The following is a 27,030-nucleotide window of genomic DNA, read 5'->3' as shown; positions in this document are numbered from 1 at the left end:
GGAAAAAACCAGCACTACACTTGCTTGAAAAATGTGTGCAATTGTACATCACTTGTACACAATTAACTTTATTTTAAAAGGCAAATGTTTAAAGCCTTCATACAAATAATGAACAAAGAAATTACCTTCAAAACGCGAATGCATTTATTCCTAATATTGCCCAGGCTGATTCAACCACCAAAGATTTCATTTGAAATTTAATTATCAACGTAGCAGCAGCTTTGCAAAACTGTGTTTTAGATACTTCAAGAATGGAACAAGGAAATACTGTAAATATAGTTCAGGATTAAGAAGTGAAAATGTAGTACAGAGAAGGTTTAGATGAGAATGTGAAGGTTGAGTTATTCCCAAGTGTAGTCGCTTGAGATTCCAGCAAGCTGGATCTCAATTTTACAAGCTTGTTCTGTGCTGGATTAAAACAATGTTTTCAGAACTTCCCAATTACATAGGCTATTCTAAAACACCAAATATCCTTTTTTTTTTGATCAAAAAAACCTTCTTGCTTCATTCATCATTTTATGAACTCTCCGCCCCTCTCCCACTGCTACTCCCTACAACATCTGCCTTTGCCATATGTACAAAGATGTGTTGAAAATCTATTAGCGAATATACAAATACACTGCTTTCATCTTGTAGCTAAGTGTGCTTAAGACCACAATGCTTTGTCTAGGGTCCTCTGGTCCCAAAGAAGTATTTGATAAGCCCACCCTTCGAATATCACACTTGAACTTTCTTCAATTATAATATTGATCATGGAAAATATATGACTAGATGTATAGTAATAGAAAATTGTATTGCTTTATAACACTTCAATCCTGACAACATTCTGTTCTTATCAGGTATACCGCAGTAAGAGGCTTTTGGCAAAGGAAACTGAAGCGGTGTTGTTTTCAGAGTTAGTGAAAATCCAAGGGCCCTGGATCAAGAACAAGCCTAATGGCCTCTAGAGTGAGGGGGAGATTTTCAAGTTGTGACCTAAACAGACACAAAGTGGACAAGGTGACCAGGTCACTCTCCTGATGACATCAGCGGGAGGCACAAACCATTCTCGGGTTTGTGACTCACATAAATATAACGGGTGAGCTGTTAGGGCGAATTATGCTCGTAATTGAACAGCTCGCTCATTGTGGGGGGGGGGATGGGGGTGGAGGGATGTTGTGGTGGGCCTGCAGTCACTTCCAGCTGGCCTGCAGCTCTTAAAAGGGGAGGTGCAGTGTTCATTGTGGAGCCCGACTGAAGGATGTTTCTGCATAGGCTACAACAATGAGAGTGCCCTGATTTTCTGTTAGTGCTCTGGAAGCTTCAGCGCAAGAGGAAAAATATCCTCTTCCCATCAGTTGGACGAAAGGTGCCCTGTCACATTGCCGGGCAAGGATGGTCAGAGGTGGCAGACTGTGTCAACACCAGAGGTTTAGTCTCTCGGACCTGCAGGCAGTGTAAGGAAATGTCTAATGACCTGACCCGGGCTGTTAAGGTAAGATTGCCATTCGTAGTCTGGTCACTGTCAGCACAGCCCTGCACCACTTTACTGTAACAGTAGCATTGAAAAGATACCCCTTCCCCACTTTACATTTCTCACATCCAATCATTCAGTGCCCATCCTCCCGTTGCCACTTCTAAACTCTGCCACTGCTTTAACAATTAATGCCCTCTCTTGCACACATCTGATGCTTCTTCATAGTACCAGCCAAATTATTCAACCCTCTAACACAGATGTTCACAACTCTTCAGCACGAAACTCAATAACACTCCCTTTCCTGTAGCAGAACAAACTTGCATACAATGTTAGGGAGAGGGTTGGGACACCATCCTTTACATAGAATTTACAGCACAGAAACAGGCCATTCGGCCCAAGTGGTCTATGCTGGTGTTTATGCTTCACATGAGCTTCCTCCCACCCTACTTCATCTAACCCTATCAGCATACACTTCTATTCCGTTCTCTCTCCCTTGTGTACTTATCTATCTTCCCCTTAAATGTATCTTTCAAGCCCTCGTATCCACAGAAGAGGCAGCCATAGATATCCTGAGCAGAGGGAGAACCAGAGCAGTTGCAGATGGCAAGGCAGGAGGAAACATGCCAGAGGGTAATTGGCCCTACAACCATCCTTTTCTCTTATCACTGAACTAGCCCCGTCATTCAATCTGTATCACAGCCTGGTGCTGCATTGAACGACCAATCATTTGTGATGATATACAATTGCCTCTAGCTACTAACTATTTTCTCTATCCCCTCTTCCCAGGTTCTGCAGATGTCATGCTCATTTTTTGAAGGTAAAATGGGCATCAGTGAGTTGAAAATCCCACTGAGTGTTTTAGTCCAGATGACATTCCTGTGGAGATTCAGTGTGACTACCAATCTGTGGTGATGAGAGCCAAAGGGCTAGAGGAGTATTCCAGTCTGGAAGCTGGGGAGAAAAGGGTTTAGAGGCCACCACTGTAGAACGTGGCAAGAAGCAATGATTGCCTTACATACACCATAGTCGTAGAAATTCGTCTTGGTTCCCTCAAGGCTTAATTGTCCCAAGATTAATTTCTACCACTGCATTGGATATGATATACACTTTGTTTCTTTGTTATTTATCTTTTAAGGAACTCTGGGAGGTAGTTGGACAAATGGCAGTGGTCTGCTCTGTCCCAGTTCTGCTTAAAACTGCCACAGCAAGGTAGTCTTTATTAATTTTATAGATAGACTACTGGTGTACAAACTGAACTAAACAGTATACACTCTCACCCTCCCCAAAACAAAAACAATCAACACACAATAGTTTCCTTGTTAACATGACAGCCAAGAACATGAAAACTGAGCCACGTTATGCTTTCAAGCATCTCAGAACATTCTTCAATAAAATACACTGGAACCATTTCATAAATTGCCGAGAATCTGATCTGTGAACATTTTCGCTGCATGAAGGAAGCAATAACTGCTCGTTATATCAACGGCATGCAAAATCAGCAAGTGCAGATTAGCTTTGAAAACCAGAGAAAACATCTGGCTCACATTCACCTTGGCTCATTACATTTAAAGAGGAAAGCTTTTTCCCTTGTTCAGAGCAAAGTAAAAGTTGTTTGCAATGATGCGTGCGTTTGTAACGAGGCTTTCCCTCAGCAGGCAATGTCTAAGTAAAAATCACATTCTCTTTAAGAAGCTTTAAATCCTTGAAGAACAGTCTTTTTTCCCTCACTGGCAAATTGAGAAAGAAAGAGAAAGAGCAAAAAAAAGGCTGATGAAGCAGTGACACATTAAACAAGATGTGGATCAATAAACGTGTCACAGATCAGAATTATTTTCCCTTAAGAGCCTTCTTCGATAACGAACATTTCTAAGGGTAGATCAGCAAATAATGCTGGAAGTGGAAGAGACTTTGAGAGATCAGATTGGAATCTTTATGTTTTAACTCTTTGCCCTTCAAACAATGTGTAGGCTCTTATTACTTTTGTAATTCATAATGAGAACATTTATTATATTGGAGTAATTTTATAAAACTCTGCCCCTCGGGAAGAACCTCCAGGACTGGAGATTAGGGATTTGGGCACATACTCCCCATGATTTTGTCCATTTAGAATGGAAAATTGTGGGGAGCTTTTGTCTGGACTCCCAAAATGTATTCCGAGCAATGGAGCATGATTTCATAAATGTAACATAGAAACATAGAAAATAGTAGCAGGAGTAGGCCATTCAGCCTTTCGAGCCTGCTCCGCCATTCAATATGATCATGGCTGATCCTCTATCTCAATACCATATCTCTCCCCATACCCCTTGATGCCTTTTGTGTCTAGAAATCTATTTATCTCCTTCTTAAATATATTCATGACTTGGCCTTCACAGCCTTCTGTGGTAGACAATTCCATAGGTTCACCACCCTCTGAGTGAAGAAATTTCCCTTCATCTCAGTCCTAAATGTCTTACCCCATATCCTGAGACCGTGACTCCTCATTCTGGACCCCCCAGCCAGAGGAAACATCCTCCCTGCATCCAATCTGTCTGGCCCTGTCAGAATTTTATATATTTCAATGAGATCCCCTCTCATTCTTCTAAACTCTAGTGAATACAGACCTAGTCGACCCAATCTCTCCTCATACGACAATCCTGCCATCCCAGGAATCAGTCTGGTGAACCTTCGCTGCACTCCCTCTATGGCAAGTATATCCTTTCTTAGGTAAGGAGACCAAAACTGCACACAATACTCCAGGTGTGGTCTCACCAAGGCCCTGTATAACTGCAGTAAGACATCCTTGCTCCTGTACTCAAATCCTCTTGCAATGAAGGCCAACATACCATTTGTCTTCCTAACTGCTTGCTCCAGCTGCATGTTTGCTTTCAGTGACTGGTGTACAAGGACACCCAGGTCCCTTTGTACATCAACGTTTCCCAATCTATCACCATTTAAATAATACTCTGCCTTTCTGTTTTTCTTTCTGAAGTGAATAGCTTCACATTTATCCACATTATACTGCATCTGCCATGTATTTGCCCATTCACTCAACTTGTCTAAATCTCCTTGATACTTGGAAATATTACATTTGGTCCCCTCATCCAAATCATTGATATATATTGTGAATAGCTGGGGCCCAAGCAATGATCCCTGCGGTACCCCACTAGTCACCGCCTGCCACCCCGAGAAAGACCCATTTATTCCTACTCTCTGGGCCCGATTTTAGCACCCGCTCTCGGGTGCGTTCTCGGCGGGGGGGGGGGGGGGGCCCTCGAAAATCGGCAAAAGGATGACCTCGACCGGATCCCGCCTCGATCCCGCCCACTTCCGGGTTCCACGCCGACGTGCCGGCGTGCGCGCGCAGACCCCGCAGGTGGGAATCCCGCAGGCACTTAAAGCCAGCAGGGTTCCACTTGAGAGTATTTATGTAGCTATTTCAGGTCATTAACTGACTTGATTGAGCTGTTTTTTTACCAAGTGTGGGATTTTACGTTGAACTGAGACTGTTTCCCATACTGGGGGAAACACTCTCACTCCCAACGGACGAGTTGCAGCCAGCAGCCCGTGGCAGCTGCCAAGGTGCATTCCACAGGGGGGGGGGGGGGGGGGGGGAGAGCCTTCACCAACGCAGGAGGACACTCCGTAACATTGGGCAACGCCTGCCCTCCACCACCCTCCTCCAAGCAAGAAGATTCACCGGCGTGGAACCACAACCCCTGTGCGAGGACACACTTTTCTACCGTGCACAACCCCGCAAACCTAAACCGGGGGCTGCGTTGACATCCTCGGAGGACGAACAGCATGACCAGCCTCAGCAGCCTCGCAGTCCACGCCGTCCGCCTCAGAGACGTGGATCCCCACAACACGGTGCTGCGGCACATCCACCTGCACAGCAGGATGGAGGGCAACCGCAGAGAGAGATGCGTCGCAGGAGGCACTACCCTCCGCACAGGGTCTACAGACCGAGGCTCAGCTTCATGGACCTCTCTGAGCAGCAGTGCATACGTAGGCTCAGTCACTCGCCAGGTAGTCGCCGACATCTGCAGCCTCCTCAATGATGAGCTGCTCCCGGATGGACCAAGCAGCATCTTCTTACCCGTCGCCGTCAAAGTCACCACTGCCCTCAACTTCTTCGCCTCCGGATCCTTCCAGGGTGCCACGGGGGACATCACCGGAGTCTGTCAGTCATCTGCACACAAGTGCATAAGGCAGGTCACCGATGGGTTGTTCTGCAGGGCCTCGAACTACATCAACTTCGCCATGGATGAGCGCAGCCAGACGGAGAGGGCGGTTGGATTCCATGCTGTGGTTGGCTTCCCACGGGTGCAGGGTGTAATCGATTGCACCCACATAGCAATACGGGCACCTCCACATGAGCCAGGGCTGTTCATCAACAGGAAAGGGTATCACTCCATGAACGCCCAGCTCATTTGTGACCACCGCCAGAGATTCCTACACGTGTGCGCCAGATACCCTGGCAGCTGCCACGATGCCTTCGTCCTCAGGGAGTCCACCGTCCCGCCCCTCTTCCACGCACCCAACACCGGCAACGGCTGGCTCCTCGGCGACAAGGGATATCCCCTGCACACGTGGCTTATGACACCTCCGAGGAACCCCATTACCGAGCTGCAGCTTCGATATAATGACAGCCACATTGCTACCAGGTCTACAATTGAGCAGGCTATAGGGCTGCTCAAGATGCGCTTCAGGTGCCTTGATCGTTCCGGGGGAGCACTCCAATACACGCCATTCAGAGTGGGACGAATTATAGTTGTCTGCTGTGCCCTGCACAACATGGCACAACAGAGAGGGGTGCCGCTGGAGGAGGCCCCATGCACACCCGCCACCCACATTGAGGACGACGATGAGGAGGAGGAGGAAGAGGAGGAGTACGAGCGAGTGGAGGAGGAACGACCCATGGGCCGAACACCGGCTCACCTGCGTGCTCGTCAGGCCAGGGAGGCACTCATATGCCAACGGTTCTCCTAACATCACACTGTGTGAGGCGTTCACATGTCATAACGTGCACAGACGAGGGTCCATACAGGCTCCCTCCACAGAAGAGTGGTGCCTGTACACCTGCACCCACTGGATTATGCCCAATGGGTGGGACGGGGTGGTCGTCGTCATGATGAGGCGCACGGAAGGGACCTATTGCACAAGCCGCAGAATAATGGACAAGAGGTGGCAGCATTGGTGAGAAAAATTGAGTTTATTGTGTGGTGCCAATCAAGGACTAGAAATAAAAAGATAACAAATCGTCAAACACCCTGGTGCAATCCCTGTGTGTTCACAGAACCTTGGGTTTTCTTTTTCTGGAACCCCTACGTGGTGCTATCCCTGTGACTCCAGCAGAGGTGGTGGCAGGTTGCTCCTGTTCGTGCCCTGACCGTGTAGATGCTTTGGGCCGACGCCCCCTGGGTTTCGGTGCCCGTGAGGGCACCTCCACAGACTGCTCCTCCTGCACCTGTGCAGGGGCAGACTCGGCCACCTGGAGAGGAGGGACTATTGCGGGCACTGGTTGAGAGGGGGGCAACGGGTGAGACGTGGGGGCACCTTGAGTAGCGTCCACACTTCCATGTTCCCGTTCACCATCTTCCCTCTCATGGCCAAGGCCCACATCACCCCTTCCACCCTGCTGGACGGCAGATTGGATGACGTGTGTGAGACCTTGCAAGGCCACCTCCAATGTATCTGTCAACCTGTTTATGGTGGCAGAATGTTGCTCACTCTGAATCTGAACAGCCGTTGTGAGGGCCTGGATGGACTCATTGTTGAGCTGTGCGTGACGCTCGAGGGAGGCAAGCCTGTCCTCCACCGCAGACATTCCCGCACCTACCCGCGACACTATCTCAGAGATGCTTTCATGTCCCTGCGACACTATCTCGGTGATACCCTCCTGCGCCTGTGCCACCATTCCCCTCATGCAGGAGTTGGACTCCTCCATCCTCCGTGTGATTGTGGAGAGTGCGCGTGGCACCTCTCCCAGTACCTCGGCAATGTGCTGGTGCCCCTCGACGACTCTCCTTTTGAATGGTGGCCCCCTGGGTTCAGCATCTGGATCCGGCTGAGCAGAGCCTGGAGAAGAGTGCTCCCACCGACGCGGACCCTCCGCGGCTGACCCTGCCACCAGGGTCTGCTCATGCTCACGTGTGCGCAGTGACTCACCATGTGCAATCCCAAGTAACTGAGGGAGGGGACCCACCGAGGTGTGTGTATCTGCGCTGGTGCATGCTTGGATCATGTGTGACGATGCACCCTCAGAGACCGGCATGTCGTCTGAGGAATCGCCCTCAACGGATACGGCGCTCGCAGATGGCCCTGCAAGAGAACAGAGGGCAATATCAGGCATGTGACCAAATGTGGCAGTGCGGCATATGCCATGTGATGCTAAGATCATTCGCGATCATGAGTGCTGAGTGTCAGCTTTCCCTTACCGGCCGTTTCGCCAGACCCAGCCTCGCCATCCGCCACGGACAGGCAATGTAGCGTGTGGCTGATCTCCAACGCCCCCACCTCGGCGTCCGTCAGAGCCACCTCGTGTGGCGGGCCCCCTCCGGTGCAGGCCCTTTCCCGGGCATTCTTGCAACTCTTCTCCTGTGAGGGCAAAACACAAAAACATTATTGAGTGATGATTGCATTGTGAGACACTTCAAGCATTGGTGTGAGTGGGTTGAGCGTGTGGCAGATGGATGGGAGGATGCGTGTGCCACATGGCCATCCCATTGTATGGGCATTGGGGTGTGTGGTAGTGGTCGAGTGAGGACAGGGACGGTGGGTACGTGCAGGCACTGTGAGGATGATAGTTGGGTGGCTGTGAGGATTGGTGCGGGAGCACTGTGCTGTCAGTGGAGATGGGGTTGTGAGGTGTTTGAGGTGATGTGGAAGACGGAGTGACGCAGAGTGCGTTAGTGTACTCACTTTCCCGGACCTGGTGAGGTCATTGAATCTCTTCCGACACTGCATCCAAGTTCGGGTGGTGTTGCCCCTGCTGGTGACCTCCGACGCCACCTCCTCCCATGCCTTCTTGGTGGCGGAGCCAGGGCACCTCCTTCCATCACTCGGGAACAGCGTCTCCCTCCTCATCCAGACCCCGTTCAGCAGCACCTGGAGGGCGTGGTCCGTAAATCGGGGAGCAGCCTTACCCCTGCCTTCCTCCATGTTGCCTGGACTCTTGGTTGTGGCTGGAGGGGCTTTGGTGGACTGCCCCTTTAAATGGAGCTCCACCATCGCTCAGACGTCACTGCGCATGCGCAGCCCGCCGGCATGCAGCTGAGAAGCGGAGAACCCGTAACTGCCGGCTAATTGCCTCAATTATTCCGTGATCGCGCGCGCAATGCACTCAATTCGGACGGCACGTTTTTCACGCGCCCGAATGACCACCCGCCGAGAACCCGCACCCCTGGTAAAATCGGTCCCCCTGTTTCCTCTCTGTTAACCAATTTTCAATTCTTGCCAGTATATAACCCCCAATCCCATGTGCTTTAATTTTGCACACTAACCTCTTATGTGGGACTTTATCAAAGGCCTTCTGAAAATCCAAATAAACCACATCCACTGGTTCTTCCTTATCTATTCTACCACTTACATCCTCAAAAAACTCCAGTAGGTTTGTCAAACACGATTTCCCTTTCATAAATCCATGTTGACTTTGTCTAATCCCGTTGATATTTTCTAAGTGCCCTGTTATCACATCCTTTATAATAGAATCTAGCATTTTCCCTACTACTGATGTTAGGCTAACCGGTCTGTAGTTCCGTGTTTTCTCTCTCTCTCCTTTTTTTAAATAGTGGGGTTACATTTGCCACCCTCCAATCTGCAGGAACTGTTCCATAATCTTTAGAATTTTGGAAGATGACAACCAATGCATCCACTATTTCCATGGCTACCTCTTTTTGTACTCTGGGATGCAGATTATCAGGCCCTGGGGATTTATTGGCTTTCAGTCCCATTAATTTCTCCAGCACTATTTTTTTATTAATACTAATTTCCTTTAATTCCTCCTTCTCACTAGACCCTTGTTTCCCTAGCATTTCTGGGAAGTTATTTGCGTCCTCTTCTATGAAGATAGAACCAAAGTATTTGTTTAATTCCGCTGCCATTTCCTTGTTCCCCATTATAAATTCTCCCGTTTCTGACTGTAAGGGACCTACATTTGTCTTCACTAATCTTTTTCTTTTTACCGTCCACTTTTATGTTCCTTGCAAGTTTACTCTCATACTCTATTTTTCCCCTCTTAATTAATCTCTTGGTCCTATTTTGCTGAATTCGAAAATGCTCCCAATCCTCAGGCTATCACATAGAGAAACTGTTTCCACTGGCAAGAGGCTCGGTAACCAGAGGACACAGATTTAAGATAATTAGCAAAAAAAGCCAGGGGGGATATGAGGAGAATTTTTTTTTACTCAGCAATTTGTTATGATCTGGAATGCATTGCTTGAAAGGGTGTTGGAAGCAGATTCAATAATAACTTTCAAGAGGGAAGTGGATAAATACTTAAAAAAAGGAAAAATTTGAAGGGCTATTGAGAAAGAGCAGGGGAGTGGAATTAATTGAATCGCTCTTTCAAAGAGCCGGCAGAGGTACGATGGGCTGAATGTTCTCCTTCTGTGCTGTATGATTCTATGATTCTATGCTTCTAGTGCCTCATCGTATTAAAATGTCTCAAAGTGCTTCACACAATGACTTATTTTGAAGCGTAGTGACTGTTGTTATGTTGGCAAAAATATAAATTGATGAAGGATTGAATTGTGCAATGACACGTAAATTATGGCCCTAGTCTTTGGACTAATACTAGAACACTTAACCATTTCGGATTTGATTTCATCATTTTTTTTCCCACAGGACCGCTTGCAATCTGAATATGGAAAGTGCCAGCATCAGTCCAATCAGAAGCAGCTGAAACATTCAAGAACAGCACATGTTCACACTCTTCCATAGACTCTATCAACTTTTCAAAATCAATATTTAATCTCTGGTTCCACACAAGTTTTCCCTGTGTCATAAATACTCTTCATCCGTCCCATGTCTCTCAAATCCCCCTTGCTCCAATCCCATGCAGCCAAAACAATCTCACTTTTCTTTTCCAATAATTGGATTTTTCCCTAGCCAGACAAATGTCTCTCTTGCAGCTACTAGAACAGCCTTCAATCTCACCGCAGCACAAGCCTGCTCACTGCACATACTCCAAAACCCCAATGACACAAGTTCTTCCTCGCTGGTACAAACCATTGATTTTACGCAACGAATCCACCTGGTAAGTCCCTCAATATCTCTTTAAAGCCATATTCCTCATCTCCAGCAATGACTGGTGTTTCTTTCATTAATGTAAAGGTTGTGGTATACGAGTGTAAGAATTTTGCATATTTTTAACTATATTTCAGAGTTTTGTGTGATATTGCAACATTGCTGTACATTAACATGTAACTTGTAGTTGTTATTAGATGCAACCATAATTAAAGGTGACCTGCTGCACAAAATTGCCTACATACACTGAAAGCATTCATTTAAAGGAAATCATTTGCCTCTCAAAACTGTATTGGAATGTGTTTGGTTTTGAAGATAATGGGCCAGAAATCGCTCCTGAAATAATGGCGGAGCTCAACAGCACTCTCTGTTTTTAGTGGTGAATTGAAGGAGCAAGTTTCCGTGTTTGCACACGCGTAGTAAAACGCGAAAATCATAAACTTGCTCCTGTGGTTCGCTGGCGATTTGACAGCTTCGAATTAAAGGGTCATCGCACACTGCAATCAGAGAAATCATTGAAAAATCGCAAACTTGCTTATCTGCCCAGCTGCAAATTAATTAATTACGCCACCAAATGGGTCCGCTTAAAAATACCAGGTCTAAACTAAGTTTTAACAGCGCAGTAAGTCTTAATGACTGCCAAACAACTGAAAACTAACTTTTAAAAATGAGGAGTCTCATATTACTCCTTTTTTTAAATAGTTTTTGGTCACTAAAAAAAGATTAAATTAAAAGATTATTTTTAAAAAACTTTTCCCTTCTGTCTCTTTAATTCAATTCAATTATTTCTTTGGCTTTTTATATTAAAAAAATTAAAATCTTTATTTACAATGACATATAGCATATTAACTTTAAATGAATGAAGTCTGCTTGCCTGCTTGAGCAATGCAGCCTGAATCTGTGGGTGGGACTTCTCTTCCTGACAGATTTTGTGGGCGTGTCTTCTCCTCACAGACTGTTCCAGCTGCGCGGCAACTCACGCTGCTCAGGGGCTGGGTTGAGAGCGCACATTTTGTTTAAAAGTTCAAATTCAAGCAATTCGACGCCACAGAGCCCGCAGTAAGTATTTTCGTTAATTAAATTCGCAGGAGCTGCGGTGAGCGTTGCCTCTCCACTCGGAGCGATTTCTGGCCCAATGCTACGTCTGCACAAATTTTCTATTTTTTTTTTAACATGTTTCAACGTCACAAGTCTTGTGATCTTGTGACTTGAGCCTCAAGAGTGAGGTCACCGCAACTCTTAAATAGAAGCACAGTGGAGATAGAAATTAACCACAGAAAAGGAGAAATAGCTTGAAAATCAAACATGCTTTTGGGTAATTTAGCTACATTAACTATATTCTTTGGATCCATATGGAATTGAATTTGAGGGTCAACAGCTTTAATTTCTTTTTCTTCTTACAAGGCCTGATTTTTGTCTTCTTATAACCCAGAATCGGGGTTCTTAGTAAAGCAATAGAGATCAGGAAAGCCACTGCAATTTAATTCCACTGGTTTTATTTATTTTCAGACCACTGCCTGTCAATTATCTGCCTTTACCTCAAGATGTTGAGTCCTTGTTGGGTTATGGTTCCACAAGTACTGGTCACCTTGTCCAAGTAGCTATTAAAAGATGTGAGTCTTAATGAATGTTGGCAGGTCATCTGCCAATGGGGGGCATCACAACCAAACCTAATCCCCTCCTCACACAATATCCACTCATGTAAACTTCCAGCAACGTCTGTTGCATACTGATCAGGGGTGAGACCCCTGGCCAATCTTCCCTCCCTACGGGGCATTTAGCGCAATTCTAATACCACTGCCCCAGCTGAGGTCAGCTAACTCAGTACAGACTGGGGATTACACCCGAGATTTACCTGGATTAGCTATTCAGTAGCTAAACGCACTGAACTATCAGAATAGCCAAATAGGTTTAAAGTGACCTATTTTGAGAATGTCACAAGTACAAAATATATATCTTCAGCTGCAACAAGTTGCAAAAGAATTGTTAAACATAGAATTTGGTGGCTTTGATCATCTTAGCTTAGCGGATATAATTACACAGAATGTACAGCACAGAAACAGGCCATTCGGCCCGACATATCCATGCCGGTGTTTATACTCCACACAAGCCTCCTCCCTCCGTACTTCATCTAACCCTATCAGCATATCCTTTTATTGCTTTCTCCCTCGTGTTTATCTAGCTTCCCCTTAAATGCATCTATGCTAGTTGCCTCAACCACTCCTTGTGGTTGCGAGTTTCACATTGTAACCACTCCCTGGGGAAAGAGGTTTCTCCTGAATTCCCTTCTGGACTTATTAGTAAATATCTTATATTTATGGGTTCTAGTTCTGGTCTCCCCCACAAGTGGAAACATCATCTCGACGTCTGCCCTATCAAACCCTTTCATAATCTTAAAGACCTCTATCAGGTCACCCCTCAGCCTTCTCTTTTCTAGAGAAAAGAGCCCCAGCCTGCTCAATCTTTCCTGATAGTTATAACCTTTCAATTCTGGTATCATCCTGGTAAATCTATAAACAGTGACTGGTCGGCTTTTGAGCAACTCAGACCTGGAAGGCACAAGTTCAATCCTCGGTTGATGCTGAGTTAGTTGATCTCAGTCGGAATGGCAGTCAGATACTGCGATTAGTCCCAGTACCTTTGGGTGGGAGGGAATAAAATTATGCAAGGTGTCAACTCCTGATTGTTACCCAGTAACCTTTGTATATGTGTGTGTGTACATTGGGTAAGGATGGTATTATAAATATGGCTATGCCATGGAGACCTTCTCTGGTCCAATGGCATCAGTTGCTCCCATGCGTTCCCTGTTTAAAAACCTGATTGCCCCACTCCAACCAGAAAAAATTCTCTGGATCTGTTTTTAGCTCCTACTCTGCTCACAGAAGGACTTTTCAACACAACGGGTGTGAGGTGAGGTGTTTTTTTTTGATTACCTAGATGACTGCTTACCGCTTGTCTCTTGGAAAAACAACTTCTATTTAGCATATTACCTACCTATTGATTAAGTGCATTCTTTTTTTAAAATGTGGGAAAATACACTTTGTTAAAAAAAATTAAAAGTGTTTTTTAAATCCTTTCTGTGGAAAAAATGGCCCAAAAAAATCCCGAAATGTGACAGATGGGAACAAGCTTCATTATGAAGCCACTCACATTTTATAGCCTCCCAACACTTATTGTCTACATGCACACGTTGAGAATTACCCCTTGGGCAAGATATTGAAGGGCTGCCAGCCGCTATGGAACAGGAGCCCAGCGGAAGACATTTGGGGGGAAAGATAAGGGGATGGAAATTTGTTTCGGCCCATTGTCAGGCCTGAAATAGGCAACGTGCACCAGAAGCCAGAGGCCTAAGGCACACCTGAAATTGGGCCTCAGACCTCATCAGCATATTTCTGGTGAGCTGCGGATGCCAATTAGGCATCCAGAGGCAACCTGCTGGCTCGACAAGGATGAATTTGGGCCAGCTGCATTCACGGAAGCTGGAGGGAGTCAATCGGGAGGGAGGGAATGAGGGAGGCGTTCAGGAGGGAAGGAGAGGGCTGATCAGAAGGGTGGGAGAGGGTGATCGAGAGGCAGCGCAGATTCACCAGAATGATACTGGGACTAAAAGTGTTATGATGACAGGTTGACTATACTAGGCTTGTATTCCTTTAAGGGGTGATCCAATTGAGCTGTTTAAGATGATTAAAGGATTTGATAGGGTAGATAAAGAGAAACTATTTCGTCTGGTGGGGGAGTCCAGAACAAGGAGGCATAACCTTAAAATTAGAGCTGGGCCGTTTAGGGGTGATGTCAGGAAGCATTTCTTCACACAAAGGATAGTGGAAATCTGGAACTTTCTCCCCCAAAAAGCTGTTGAGGCTGGGGGTCAATTGAAAATTTCAAAACTGAGATTGATAGATTTTTGTTAGGGTTACAGAACCAAGGCGGTTAAATGGAATTGAGTTACAGATCAGCCATGATCTAATTGAATGACAGAACAGGCTCAAGTGGCTGATTGACTTACTCCTGTTCCTCACATCGTTCACCTGAGGAAGGAGGTAGCCTCCGAAAGCTTGTGAATTTAAAATAAAATTGCTGGACTATAACTTGGTGTTGTAAAATTGTTTACAATTCTCAACCCCAGTCCATCACCGGCATCTCCACATCTGTTCCTATGTGAGGGAGGGGGCAATCAAGAGGGTGGGGGGGGGCAATCGAGAGGGAGGGGGATGAGAATTGGGAGTGGGGGCAGTCTTAAGGACTGCTGTGGAAGTGGGAGGAACACTCCTGCTCCTCCTGACTCCACATTCAGGTAAGTATTTTTTTTAAAAAACTGGTTAGGTCGCATATCCTGAATGCAGCAGGGCAGGAGCAGGCTGCGTTCAGGGCAGCCCAATTCCAGGAAGGGGGCCTTAAGTAGGCGTTAGACCCCCTATTTGCATATGCAAAGGTCCGAACGACTGTTTCAGGTGCGAGGCCCTGGATGTCTATACAGGAGCCTTTTACCGATCAGGCGGGTGGCGTACTTCGGGGACGGAATGCGCACGCCGCCCGCCATATTGGCCACTTTGGCGCCCATTTTACAGCTGCAAAACGTCAACAAATTTCTCGGCCAGAGAGCCTAAAATGCTCACAGAATTTTTACACTGCTTTACACAAAAAAAAAATGTCAGACTAACGTTTTGTTAGTGGGGACTTGACTCTTAACTGTGGCAGCGGATGCTTTAAACAAAATCGCTTCATTTGTTGCTTTGGGAGAAACAGACCTTAGAAAAAACCTCACCAGTGTCATGGGAAAGTGTGCACAGGGGCCTCAAGGCTCCACCTGGTGCTTACTTGCAACGTATCCATGCTGTTCTGAAAATCTGTTGTCTCAGGCAGCAGCGAAATGCAATAAAAAGTCAGGCCCCTGTGAATTTATGGGATGGGCATCACCGTGACAAATATTTCAGCCCTGCAACTCCATTCGGCCTTTTTGGATGCGTGTCCATTGCATTCGAAGCCCAAATTGAAAAATCAATTCCAATTTAAATTATTGGAATAAAGAACACCGGGAGTCAGAGATAAAAAGGCGCTGTTCTCAAAGATCCCCTTTAATTGGAAAGCCATTTCTTCAGGGTATTCTAATGGTTCACAGGCAAGATTGCAAAATAAAGTTGATGGGCTGGGGAAAGGTTAATAGCTGCTATGCTTTTTTTTTGCACAGCAACATTCGCTCCGTGGCTATGACAGCCATTAAACAAAGAAAAAAATCCGGTTCATGTTGTGTGTGTGTGTGTGTGTGTTTTATTCCTCCCACCCACCTCTCCCCATCCCCCCCAGGTTTCGGTAAACAAGAAGCCGAAAATATTACTCCCAGGTTTGTGTCCCCCTTTTACAAAAGGAAAGAGAGAGGAGAAAGAAAAGGTAACTCCTGTTCATGTGAAACTCAATTTCATGGCACATTATCTCTTCCCATTCTTTCCTCTCAGCTCTCATTTTCATTAAGACCATAGACAAAGCATAAATTAATAATTACTTCAGGTTGAATAAATGCAGACCATCTTTTTAGCCCTAATTTTTTTCCTCACTGGCCCTTCGTGTTCATGCTGGCAAAGTGTTAAATAATGTGGTTTGCCCTGATGTTGCGCACTCCTGTTTTTGCAGTTTCGCTAATATATAATGGTTTGTTCTGATTAAGACTACATTACCTTTATCTTTTGTTAAATCAAGCCGTTCACTTCCCTCACACAGAATTGATAGCTGTTCAGTCTCTGAGGGTAGCTTTGACCCACTGGGAGGGGCAGAAATTCAACTCCCCCCACCCCCCCCACCACCCCCAAAATTGGCATGAAGTGGGGTGGGGTGACTGCTGCACCCACTCGATGAGGCAGGCAAGAAATGCAAACCAAACTTGGGTTCGTGCTTCATTTAGACAGGATGGGCAAACTCTCACCGCTACTTAGTATCATAGAAGGAGGCTATTCGGCCCATCTTGCCTATGCCAGCTCTTTGAAAGAGCTATCCGATTAGTCCCACTCCCCTGCTCTTTCCCCGTAGCCCCCTAAATTTTTTCTCTTCAAGTGTTTATCCAATTGCCTTTGAAAGTTATTATTGATTCTGCTCCATTCACCCTTTCCGGCAGTGCATTTCAAATCTTAACAACTCGCTGCATAAAAAAATTGTTTCCTCATGTCACCTCTGGTTCTTTTGCCAATCACCTTAAATCTGCATCCTCTGCGAGCCTTCTGCCACTGGAAACAGTCTCTCCCGATTTACTCAATCAAAACTGTTCATGATTTTGAACTCCTCTATTAAATCTCCCCTTAACCTTCTCTGCTCTAAGTAGAACATCCCCAGCTTCTCCAATCTCTCCACATAACTGAAGTCCCTCATCCCATGCCCTGGTTACTGGCAACTCGCCCATTGGGAAGCTGGGAAATCAGATGGTAGTGACGCTATTTAAAGGCATCCTGCACCCCTTGAAGGGAGGTGCACTTTGCCAGTATTGCATGTTTCTGTGCTTAAGAGTGGAGAATAGAGTCAGAACTGCAAGGGCCTCAAGATCTTCGGACAGCGCTGTGGAGGTCATTGTGGAGGAGTTCAGAAGGAAGAAGGACGTCCTGGAAGGTGGCTGCGAAGGCCAACAGCTCGGCAATAGTGGACAGAAATGGTTGAGCAGGTGAATGTGAGGAGCATAACGGCCAGGACCTGGCTGCAACGTAGGAAAAAATACAATGATTTGATCAGAGCTGCTAAGATAAGACTCTTACTCATACCTCTCTTACTCTCTGCTCAACCCTGTGCCACCTGTAGCCCCAGCAGTCAAGCCTTGCCTCTCCTTTTAAAAAAAATAATTGTCAGGATGTGGGCACCGCTGGCAAAGTCAGCATTTATTGCCCATCCATAGTTGCCCCGAGAAAATGATGGGCCTTCTTTCAGATCCACCACAGTCCATGTGGTGTAATGGTTTGGTACAACGGAACAGCTTTCTAGGCCACTTCAGAGGACAGTTCAGAGTCAGCCATGTTGGTGTGCGACTGGAGTCACATATAGGCCAGGCCAAGTAAGGATGGCAGGTTTCCTTCCCTAAAGGACAGAGTGAACCAGTTGGGTTTTTCCGATAATCCGACAGCTTCACAGTCACTTTTGCTGATATCAACTTTTAAGTTCCAGATTTCTTAAATGGAATTCAAATTCTCAAACTGCCCTTCATTTGAACTAATGTTCTCTGGATTACTAGTCAAGAAACATACCCACTACACTACCATACCCCACTTCCCATCACTCCAATCGCAGCAGCACACTTCACTGAACCTCCTTCTGCTTCTACTTGCATACTCTCCACACTTGCTAATGTCTTCATAATTTCTCCCCTCACTTCTGCGCACCTGCGGCATCTTTCACGCACCATCCACACTATCCTACCCAGATCCATGTGGATCTTCACAAATTTTCAGGAGGCCACTCACTAACACACTCCTTCTCTTCTTGCAGGACAAGCTTGAGGGAGGGAGCATCACTGCCACCCGATGCACGCAATAAGATGGAGCAGATGCACAGAGGAGGAGAGCCCACCTTCATTGCAAGTGCTGTTCCCAATGGAAGAGCAAGGAGCATTGCAACTGTCAAAGCCGGAGGATACGCTCCATGTGGTGCCTGGTCATCTTATCCTTCTTTTCTACTTTGACCGCTGCCAACATTCACTTTGTGTCAAAAGCAAAATACTGCGGATGCTGGAAATCTGAAATAAAAACAGAAAATGCTGGAAAAGCTCAGCAAGTCAGACAGCCTCTGTGGAGAAAGAAACAGAGTTAACATTTCAGGTCGAAGACCTTTCGTCAGAACTGGAAGATGTTAAAGAGTTAACGTTTTTAAGCAAGTACAGAGCCTGGGTACTTTGTTCACTTTGGTTCACTTTGTGCACCTGTGCATTAGTTTTCTGTGATTTGTGTAATATCTAAGTTTGCCGATGACACAAAGATTGGTGGCATTGTAAGCAGTGTAGATGAAAACATAAAATTACAAAGCGATATTGATAGATTAGGTGAATAGGCAAAATTGTGGCAAATGGAATTCAATGTGGACAAATGTGAGGTCATCCACTTTGGATCAAAAAAGGATAGAACAGGGTACTTTCTAAATGGTAAAAAGTTAAAAACAGTGGATGTCCAAAAGGACTTAGGGGTACTGGTACATAGATCATTGAAGTGTCATGAACAGGTGCAGAAAATAATCAATAAGGCGAATGGAATGCTGGCCTTTATATCTCGAGGACTAGAGTACAAGGGGGCAAAAGTTATGCTGCAGCTATACAAAACCCTGGTTAGACCGCACCTGGAGTATTGTGAGCAGTTCTGGGCACCGCACCTTCGGAAGGACATATTGGCCTTGGAGGGAGTGCAGCGTAGGTTTACTAGAATGATACCCGGACTTCAAAGGTTAAGTTACGAGGAGAGATTACACAAATTGGGGTTGTATTCTCTAGAATTTCGAAGGTTAAGGGGTGATCTGATCGAAGTTTATAAGATATTAAGGGGAACAGATAGGGTGGATAGAGAAAAGCTATTTCCGTTGGTTGGGGATTCTAGGAGTAGGGGGCACAGTCTAAAAATTAGAGCCAGAACTTTCAGGAGCGAGATTAGAAAACATTTCTACACACAAAGGGTGGTAGAAGTTTGGAACTCTCTTCCATAAACGACAATTGATACTAGCTCAATTGCTAAATTTAAATCTGAGATAGATAGCTTTTTGACAACCAAAGGTATTAAGGGATATGGGCCAAAGGCAGGTATATGGAGTTAGATCACAGATCAGCCATGATCTTATCAAATGGCGGAGCAGGCACGAGGGGCTGAATGGCCTACTCCTGTTCCTATGTTCCTATGTACATGGACACCTAAATCCCTTTGCTCCTCCACAACTCCAAGTCTCTCGCCATTAAGATCCAAAGTGGATGACCCCACATTTCCAGGCATTGAACTCCATCTGCCATAATTTTGTCCATTCACTTAATCTACTTGGGTTCCCTTATAACTTCTTGCTGCCATCCACACAACATACTTTCTGTGCCTCCTGACTTGGTGTCATCTGCAAACTTGGATATACAACTCTCTATTCCTTCATCCAAGTCATTAATATATATGGTGAAAAGTTGAGGCCTCAGTACAGATCCCTGGAGAACACAACTTGTCACATCTCGCCAATCAGATAATGAACCCTTTATCCTTACTCTCTGTCGCCTAACTCGGGCGATAAACATTTAAGGCAAGCACTAGTGGTTTGCACAAGGGTGACCTTTAGTTTTCCCAATTTGTTGGATTACAATTGGAAATGAACTGTTTTAAACCAGTTTCATGTGCAAAGTTTCTTTGGACTGGTGATTATTTCATCATGTCTAGTGATATGGTAGAAATACCTATGTTGGTGCTGCTGTTGAGGGCATTTATTTGGAGAGTGTAATGACTGGGTCTGATCGTAGGAGGGACTGTTGGTGCAGGTGACGGGGGAGAGGGGGAGGTGGGAAGGTGGAGGGATGAGTCAACCAGTAAATGAAGCGGAGGATCCCTTTCAAAAACGCTGGTGCAGCCTCTCTCCCGACTGTTCCCGCCCAGGATTTGTGGATGGGTTTTAGAATAGATGAATCCAGCGCTCAGGAAGTTGAATTTGGCAGAAGGGTTATAAAAACAGGTGCAGGGCCCTCATTGATTAGGCCTTGTTGGTTTCAGATGCACCCCTGGATGACTAAAGCGCACTCGACTGAATATGGCATCAGGTGCAGATCATGCGAGAGATCGCGCGTGATGTATGGAGACCTAATGACCATTTTACAGGCGCAAAATGGCCATCCATGAGTTGAATTTCTACCCCATGTTTTCTTTAAAATCTGCTTATTTTTTTCATATGCTTTAGAAATAGGATGTACCAAGCTGATCAATTCCATTTAATGCCCGTTCTCAGACATGTTTATTGATGTAAATCTATAGTGCTAAACCACTTTCTTTTTCAGAATATTCTCTGTCTCTTACCTTAGTACATGCCATATAACTGACTGCATGTATAAATTTCCCATATAAACACACTGAATTTTCCTGTAATGCACTGTTAAAATTACTAAAGATCCTGTCAAATGGTGCAATATGCCTTCAAATCTATCATCAATATCAGAAATCCTCTTTGTCCTATATGATACAGCACCTCTGTCATCTTCAAGTGCAATAGAGAAGCTGCAATGAATAGAACACAGCAACATCACGACATGTTAAAAAGAAAGTGTGTAATGTAATTTATGCGTAATAATATGCATTATAAGCAATGAGCGGTATCTCTAAGAGAATTTAAAGTACCAATCCAATGCTGAAATTCAGATGACATTCATCAATCACAAAGTGACTGACTTTTCAGTGGTTGTAATTCATTTAGAGGACAATAGATATCTCTGTCTACTCCTAGTTTCAGTTTTATTTGCTGTGTTAACGAACCTACAATTCTGATCTCTTTCTAATTAAATTGGTCTCTATATTTTTCCAACCTTCCCTCCATGGTCTTATTTCAGCCAGGACAATGGACCACAATGGCTCTTGGCGTTGCTCCTTGTCAATAGACAGGTAGCCTATTCTGTTCAGAGGGATTGGTCACTGACCCGATTTTTATTTTCTTCTTTCCCCAGAGATGAAGGGTTCCATCTGGCAATTTCTCAAACAATGTAATTCATCCATCGGCGAATAGCCAGGACTGTCAATTGAAGCACAAATTCAACTCCCAGCTTTCTGAATGAAGATGTACTGCTGGAGTTACCAACAACCAGTCAATTCAGATCACATTATATTTTACATCTACTGTTTCATAGTCAGTAGTTTTTTGTCAGTACATAATTCAGATCAAAACAACAAGTACTTGCGGACATTTTTGTTGTGTACAATTTTTGACTTGAAACTATTTAAAATATACTCACTTTGAAAACTACAGACTTGCATTGCTGGTGCCCTTTTTAACATCCAACCACTGGTCCCTGTCCAGGAATCTTTGATTTCCATGCTTAAAACTCATGAAGGAAGGAAGGAATAAAAGAAAGAAAGAACTTGCATTTATATAGTGCCTTTAATGACCAAAGTTCTTCACAACCATTGAAGTACTTTTTAAAATGTAGTCACTTAATGACCAGTGGTTTTAGTGATGTTGGTTGAGAGATAATTATTGGCCAAGGTACTGAGGGAAATCTGCTGCTCTTCTTTGAAATGTGCCTTCGATCTTTCACATCCACCTGAAAGGGAAGACAGGACCTCGGTTTAACATCCTAAAGACAGCACCTCCGACAGTACAGCACTCCCTCAGTACTGCACTGGAACGTTAGCCAAGGTTATGTGCTCAAGTCTCTGGAGTAGGGCTTGAACCCACAATGTTCTGACTCAGAGGCAAGAGTCCTACCACTGAGCCAAGGCTGACACTACTCCAAGAAAAAAAAAGTCATTTCTGGACAACTAAAATAATGAACATTTGATGACTGAATCACCAGCAACTACACATATCCTGTCAGGTTTTTCTTTCTTACCTGGACACTTTGGGATTTGTTTTCTCTCTCTTAATAGGAACTAAGCAGACATTTTGGAAAGGAAATTCAGGGTTAAGCTGGGCCTCCATGGAGAATGTGACTGAATGTGCACTTTCAATTAGAAATAATTGAGTTAAGTAGGGCAAATGATTAACTTCTTGATAGATTTTTTTAAAAATCAATTAAACTCCATAGCAGCAATGTACTGAAAGGAGGCTGCTTAGTTTTGTGCTGTAAGCTGAACTCTTTTTTTGGTTAGGTAGCTGAGGCCATAAAAAAGATGAAGCACTGTTTTCTGTAATGTGCTCTTTACTTGCCACTACAACCCATAAATGCTGCTTTATCAGGACTGAAGCTCATACTTCCTGGTCAGTGAACTAATCAACTCATGACAAAGCTATCCAATCTGTAGCAGCTGTGTCTAACCAATTTTAGTATAAATTATTTTATAAATTCATTTTCTATTAAAAATCATCCGTCATGAAAAATTGAAACCCAGTCATCCATTGAAAGGTATAGGGTTACCATCAACATCTCTATCCTTCACTCTAACATCTGACTGATTCCAATATGCTTGATCCACACTTCTGGGAATAAGCTGCCCAGTGACTTACTGTAAAAGGAAGGAATAGGTGAAAGCTTAAATGGTCAATAGTTTTGAAAAAGTATTCCGTGTCAGTTTGCAAAATTTTGGACCTAGTGGTATTAAATTAACTACATGAACAATGGTTTAAATCATACAACCAGGGCTCAATATCTACCCTACACAACAAAACAAATATAACTGGCACTGGAGAGAGAAATGAGAAATTAGCTCTAATGTCAAGTGGCTGTGCCATTCAAAAAATGGAGGGAGGTACAGCTAAATCCAATCCTGTTCTCACCTGATGTCCTCACATGCACACTTCTGGGAAAAGTCATAGCTAGCAGGAGAGTGAATCCTGATCGATTTCACCCTTCCTCACTTAGGACAACGAGGCCAATTCCAGCACCCCTGATGCCGCCATAGCTGAAATTAACTGAAATTAATCCGAAATGAAACTGGGGTCGTTGCTGATCTGTACAGCTCAGCTATTCATTACTTTCATCAGCTGAGGTATTGGAGGATTTCCCTTTTAATATTGACCTTACTTCGAAGTTAAACATGATATAATACAGTCTATAATTCATTACTTTAGGAAACTACTATAACAAACAAGTATGCTTTATATTCTCTAAACACGCGTTGGCCTAGATTTTCCTCCATGGCAGGTTTAGCACCAATAGCGTGGCTGGATTCCACTTCCGCCTGCTAGTGTGACCACATCCTATTTTCCTTGGCCAACTTCCGTGAAGCGCCTTGGAACATTTCTTTCTATGTTAAAGGTGTTATATGAATGCAAGTTGTTAATGTTGTTACCTGCGGAAAGAAATCAAATTCAGCAAGAAATCAGAGAAAGGGACTCAGCCCTTCTTGTTGGCTCAATCTTCTTACAGCCAGCCATTGAAGCTGCTTCCTATCTCTGAGCACCGGGGAAGTAATGATTGTAGCAGAATAAATATGTTATGACAGGATCCTTGGGAATTAGTCAACACATGGATGATGCTGTGTACCTCACAGACTACCTGAGTGTTGTCAGAACGCGAGCCCTTCTAATCGATAGTAAAAAGTGATTACATTCTGTGGAGGTGTACATGTGTACAATCTATTAACCCTAGGACTCCACCACATGAAACTATCAGTGTTTTCTGTTGCTGCTGATCCATTGTAGTAGGTAAATAGATATGGCGATCAGCCACCCCAAGCAAAGTGGCTGTCACCTGGCTAATACATTTCGATATGGTATGACAAGGGGAAAGCTGCTGGAACCTTCAGTGCTATTGGGAAAGGTTTGCTCAACATAGAATTTTTAAAAGAAAATCAGCTTATAACCTTTGAAAGAAATCAAGAATTGTTCGTCCAGTCATATTTATTGTTTGGTCCATCATCAAAAGGAGCCCCCCTGGCATGGCGGAAAATTGTAGGCGTGTCCTCGGTTTTCCATCCATTAAGATGAGTGGAGGGAGTCCACTCACAAGTTCTTGATATGCACTCTAAGCAAATAAGGCAACGTGCTGGGAGTGCCACATTCATAAAATTTACCCTACTACCTACTCCCTGAGGCTGAGCGAGGAAAGATTCTTCAAAATCTGGTTCCCAATCTTGGCCCACTGCCAGCATCTGGTCAGTGCATTGACAACACTGCCTACATTGCTCATACACAAAGCATCTGGAGCAGGATCCACCCCACCTGAATAGGGTCAACCTAAAGCTCTATTAGAACCACCAAAACTCACTGACCTGATACCGTGCACACACAACAACATCCACTGACAACATTTCCACTTTCTGTTTCTAAGGTTGCCACAATCCAAGCTGCTTGGTAAAGCTCAATACTCAATACCATAAGGTACCAAATGTATTACACCATGCATTCTATATGTTGCAAAAGCAACTTATGTCAGCTTATTGCAACCAAAGTACATTCACATTTAATTAAATGAATCCATATTCAGGACTGATACAACCACAGGATATATCCTCCTCCTTCCCTGTGCCCTTGTATGTTTTGTCTCAGCATCTCCTAGAAGTAGAGTTCTGATATTCTTTTCCTGCCTATTTATATTTGTAGCTTGCGCACAATTAACGTTGGGTTCAAAAATATTTTATTACGGCATCAAATTTATCCGCGTAAACAACTCAAGACGGCCAAAGTGACTATTTATGTCCATAATGAAGGGATTCACGAGTTACAGAAACAACCATATTCAATGATTTTGCGCATGCATAAATATGTGGAAAATCATCTGTAATGCACAAAATGCATGCAAAACAATACTCACACCTGTGCAATCACAGAAGTAAATTTGCATGTGTACGAGTAGCAATTTCCCTTGGTAAACAAGAAAATATTATTTATGCTGTGTTACAAAACTGACACATTGGCTGATGAACAGGCTTCAATCCATTGTAATGTCCTGCTTTCTAAGAACACCAAGTGACAAAAAAAATTGACCCTGCTCCTTAAAGAGTGTCACACACCATGATATTTTGAGAGCTAATTATAAATACAGATATTGATCTACTAGTGGTTATAGTACACAATCCAACATTTAGAGTGATAGAATAAGAGGCAGATTAAAGCATGTGGCTATCATTTGATATTTTCATCAGTTCTTGGCCTCCTTTACTCACAAACAGCCTGCTGGAATACACGCCATCTTGGGAACCCCAAATGGGTAAAAATAGATTGGCAAAAAATCCGCCAACAGATATCTCAGAGTCTTAGTTCTGAAGTCTTCTATATTTTTGTGTTGGTCAATGATGCACTAGTTTGGAGGGGTGTTCCACATTCATTGGATTAGCCATATTACCTGCTGATATCTGGGTATACCAATCATGCCAGCATTACATTTGGGCCTTTATTAACTGGGCTACAAGAATGATTAATTTACTTTAAGTGTTCTAGTGCATGGAGTGGTGTGATCCATCTGTAGAGAAAACTGACACTGCCTTATCTTCCAGTGGTGCAATTCCCACCTGTTTTTCTGTGGAGGAAGATGGGTGTTGAAGATGTCGGCATCTAATTCATTTCCGCTCTCAGGCGGAGAAGTAAGCAGATGTTAGAGTGGAGGATGTTCAATGGAAGAAAAAGGGAAGAGGAAATAGCTGCATATATTAATATATATATATATATATATTTGCTGAGCTTTAAAACACACAGTAAGCAATACCAGCTGCAGAGCACCTTGAAGTGAAACAACAATATCAAGCGTCCTCTGGCAGTGCACTCTATTGAATTATAAAAACACTCACTCAGTGTACATCATCGAGGCGGAGTAATTTAGATATGGGAAAATATCTGTGAAATATATTGATTGCATTATTGATTGAAAAGCCAATTGCTGTTGAATGCCTGTTCTACCATTTTAATCCTGACACATTTTGACATATGAGCCAACAACGGCAACTGCCTGGAGACAGCTAACAGCTCAACGAGGCAATGGAATGGTGATGGTTTGGGGAGGTGGTGGGGGAGGTGGGAATTGGTGCGGGCTGCCTTAAGAAAGTTTTTTTTAAAATGTGTAAAAAAAACCTTTGGATTGCAGAAATAAATAAATCTAGAATAAATAATTAATCCCTGCCTTTTTGAAGAGCTTTACTTCAAGGTTGATTGAAACTTTAACCTTAGTCTCAATAAAAAAAAGCTTCAAATTTGCCAGACCTTGAATTTTTACAACAGTATGTTGAATTATGCAGCAATCAGTCAATTATTCATCTCTCCCAGCTTGCGATGGCTGTGCTTGAAAAGCATGCAGAAATGGCTTTACAGAATGCTGTGTCTGCTGTGTCAACACATTTCACTCCAGATTGCTTACAAGACAAATTTTTGTTTCAACATTGATTCTATTTTTTTTCATGCTGGTTTGTAATAAGGTACCTGTTACAGATCAATTGCGATCTTTAGGTTTGTGGCTGGAATATAGGAGTTACTTTATCATATCACTGGTGCATTTGTACGGGTTTTATTAGGTTCATATACATGACTGGTTAATTTGTACCTTAAAAGCAAGTAAAATATTTTACTATGAGGAAATAAAATACCATTGCATACAGCTGTTCCTATTTTTCAAGGCTCCTGTTGTGCAATACAAATATATTGAATGTTAGAATGTAAATAGGCTTAAGCTAATATTTGTTATGATCCTTCTTAATGCTAAACTTATTTTGCAAGGGGGAGAACTCATCCAAAATGCTTCCGTCTTAGCCGAGATCAGACGTCTTCTTGAGGAGGTGAATAATTCTTTGCCTTGTCCC

The 27,030-nt window shown here is 44.1% G+C and overlaps 1 long non-coding RNA gene across 2 annotated transcripts in view; it reads left to right on the top strand.

Annotated features, from left to right (window-relative positions):
* LOC137323114 (uncharacterized) overlaps nt 1–26,800 on the top strand; it is a 98,410-nt gene extending 71,610 nt beyond the window's left edge. The window contains exons 1-4 of one of the 2 annotated variants that reach the window (XR_010963313.1): nt 848–1,078; nt 10,280–10,691; nt 18,140–18,537; nt 21,312–26,800. This is a non-coding gene — a long non-coding RNA (uncharacterized lncRNA). Of the gene's footprint in view, nt 1–847; nt 1,079–10,279; nt 10,692–18,139; nt 18,538–21,311 lie in introns of those variants that run through there. The other variant, XR_010963312.1, reaches the window with a different exon arrangement.
* Nucleotides 26,801–27,030: the final 230 nt, after the last annotated feature.

The sequence above is a fragment of the Heptranchias perlo genome, chromosome 6 (assembly GCF_035084215.1).
Source record: "Heptranchias perlo isolate sHepPer1 chromosome 6, sHepPer1.hap1, whole genome shotgun sequence".
NCBI classification, from domain to species: Eukaryota; Metazoa; Chordata; class Chondrichthyes; order Hexanchiformes; family Hexanchidae; genus Heptranchias; species Heptranchias perlo.
The sequence above is the reverse complement of the archived record's forward strand: the minus strand, read 5'-3'. Positions and strand labels throughout refer to the sequence as shown.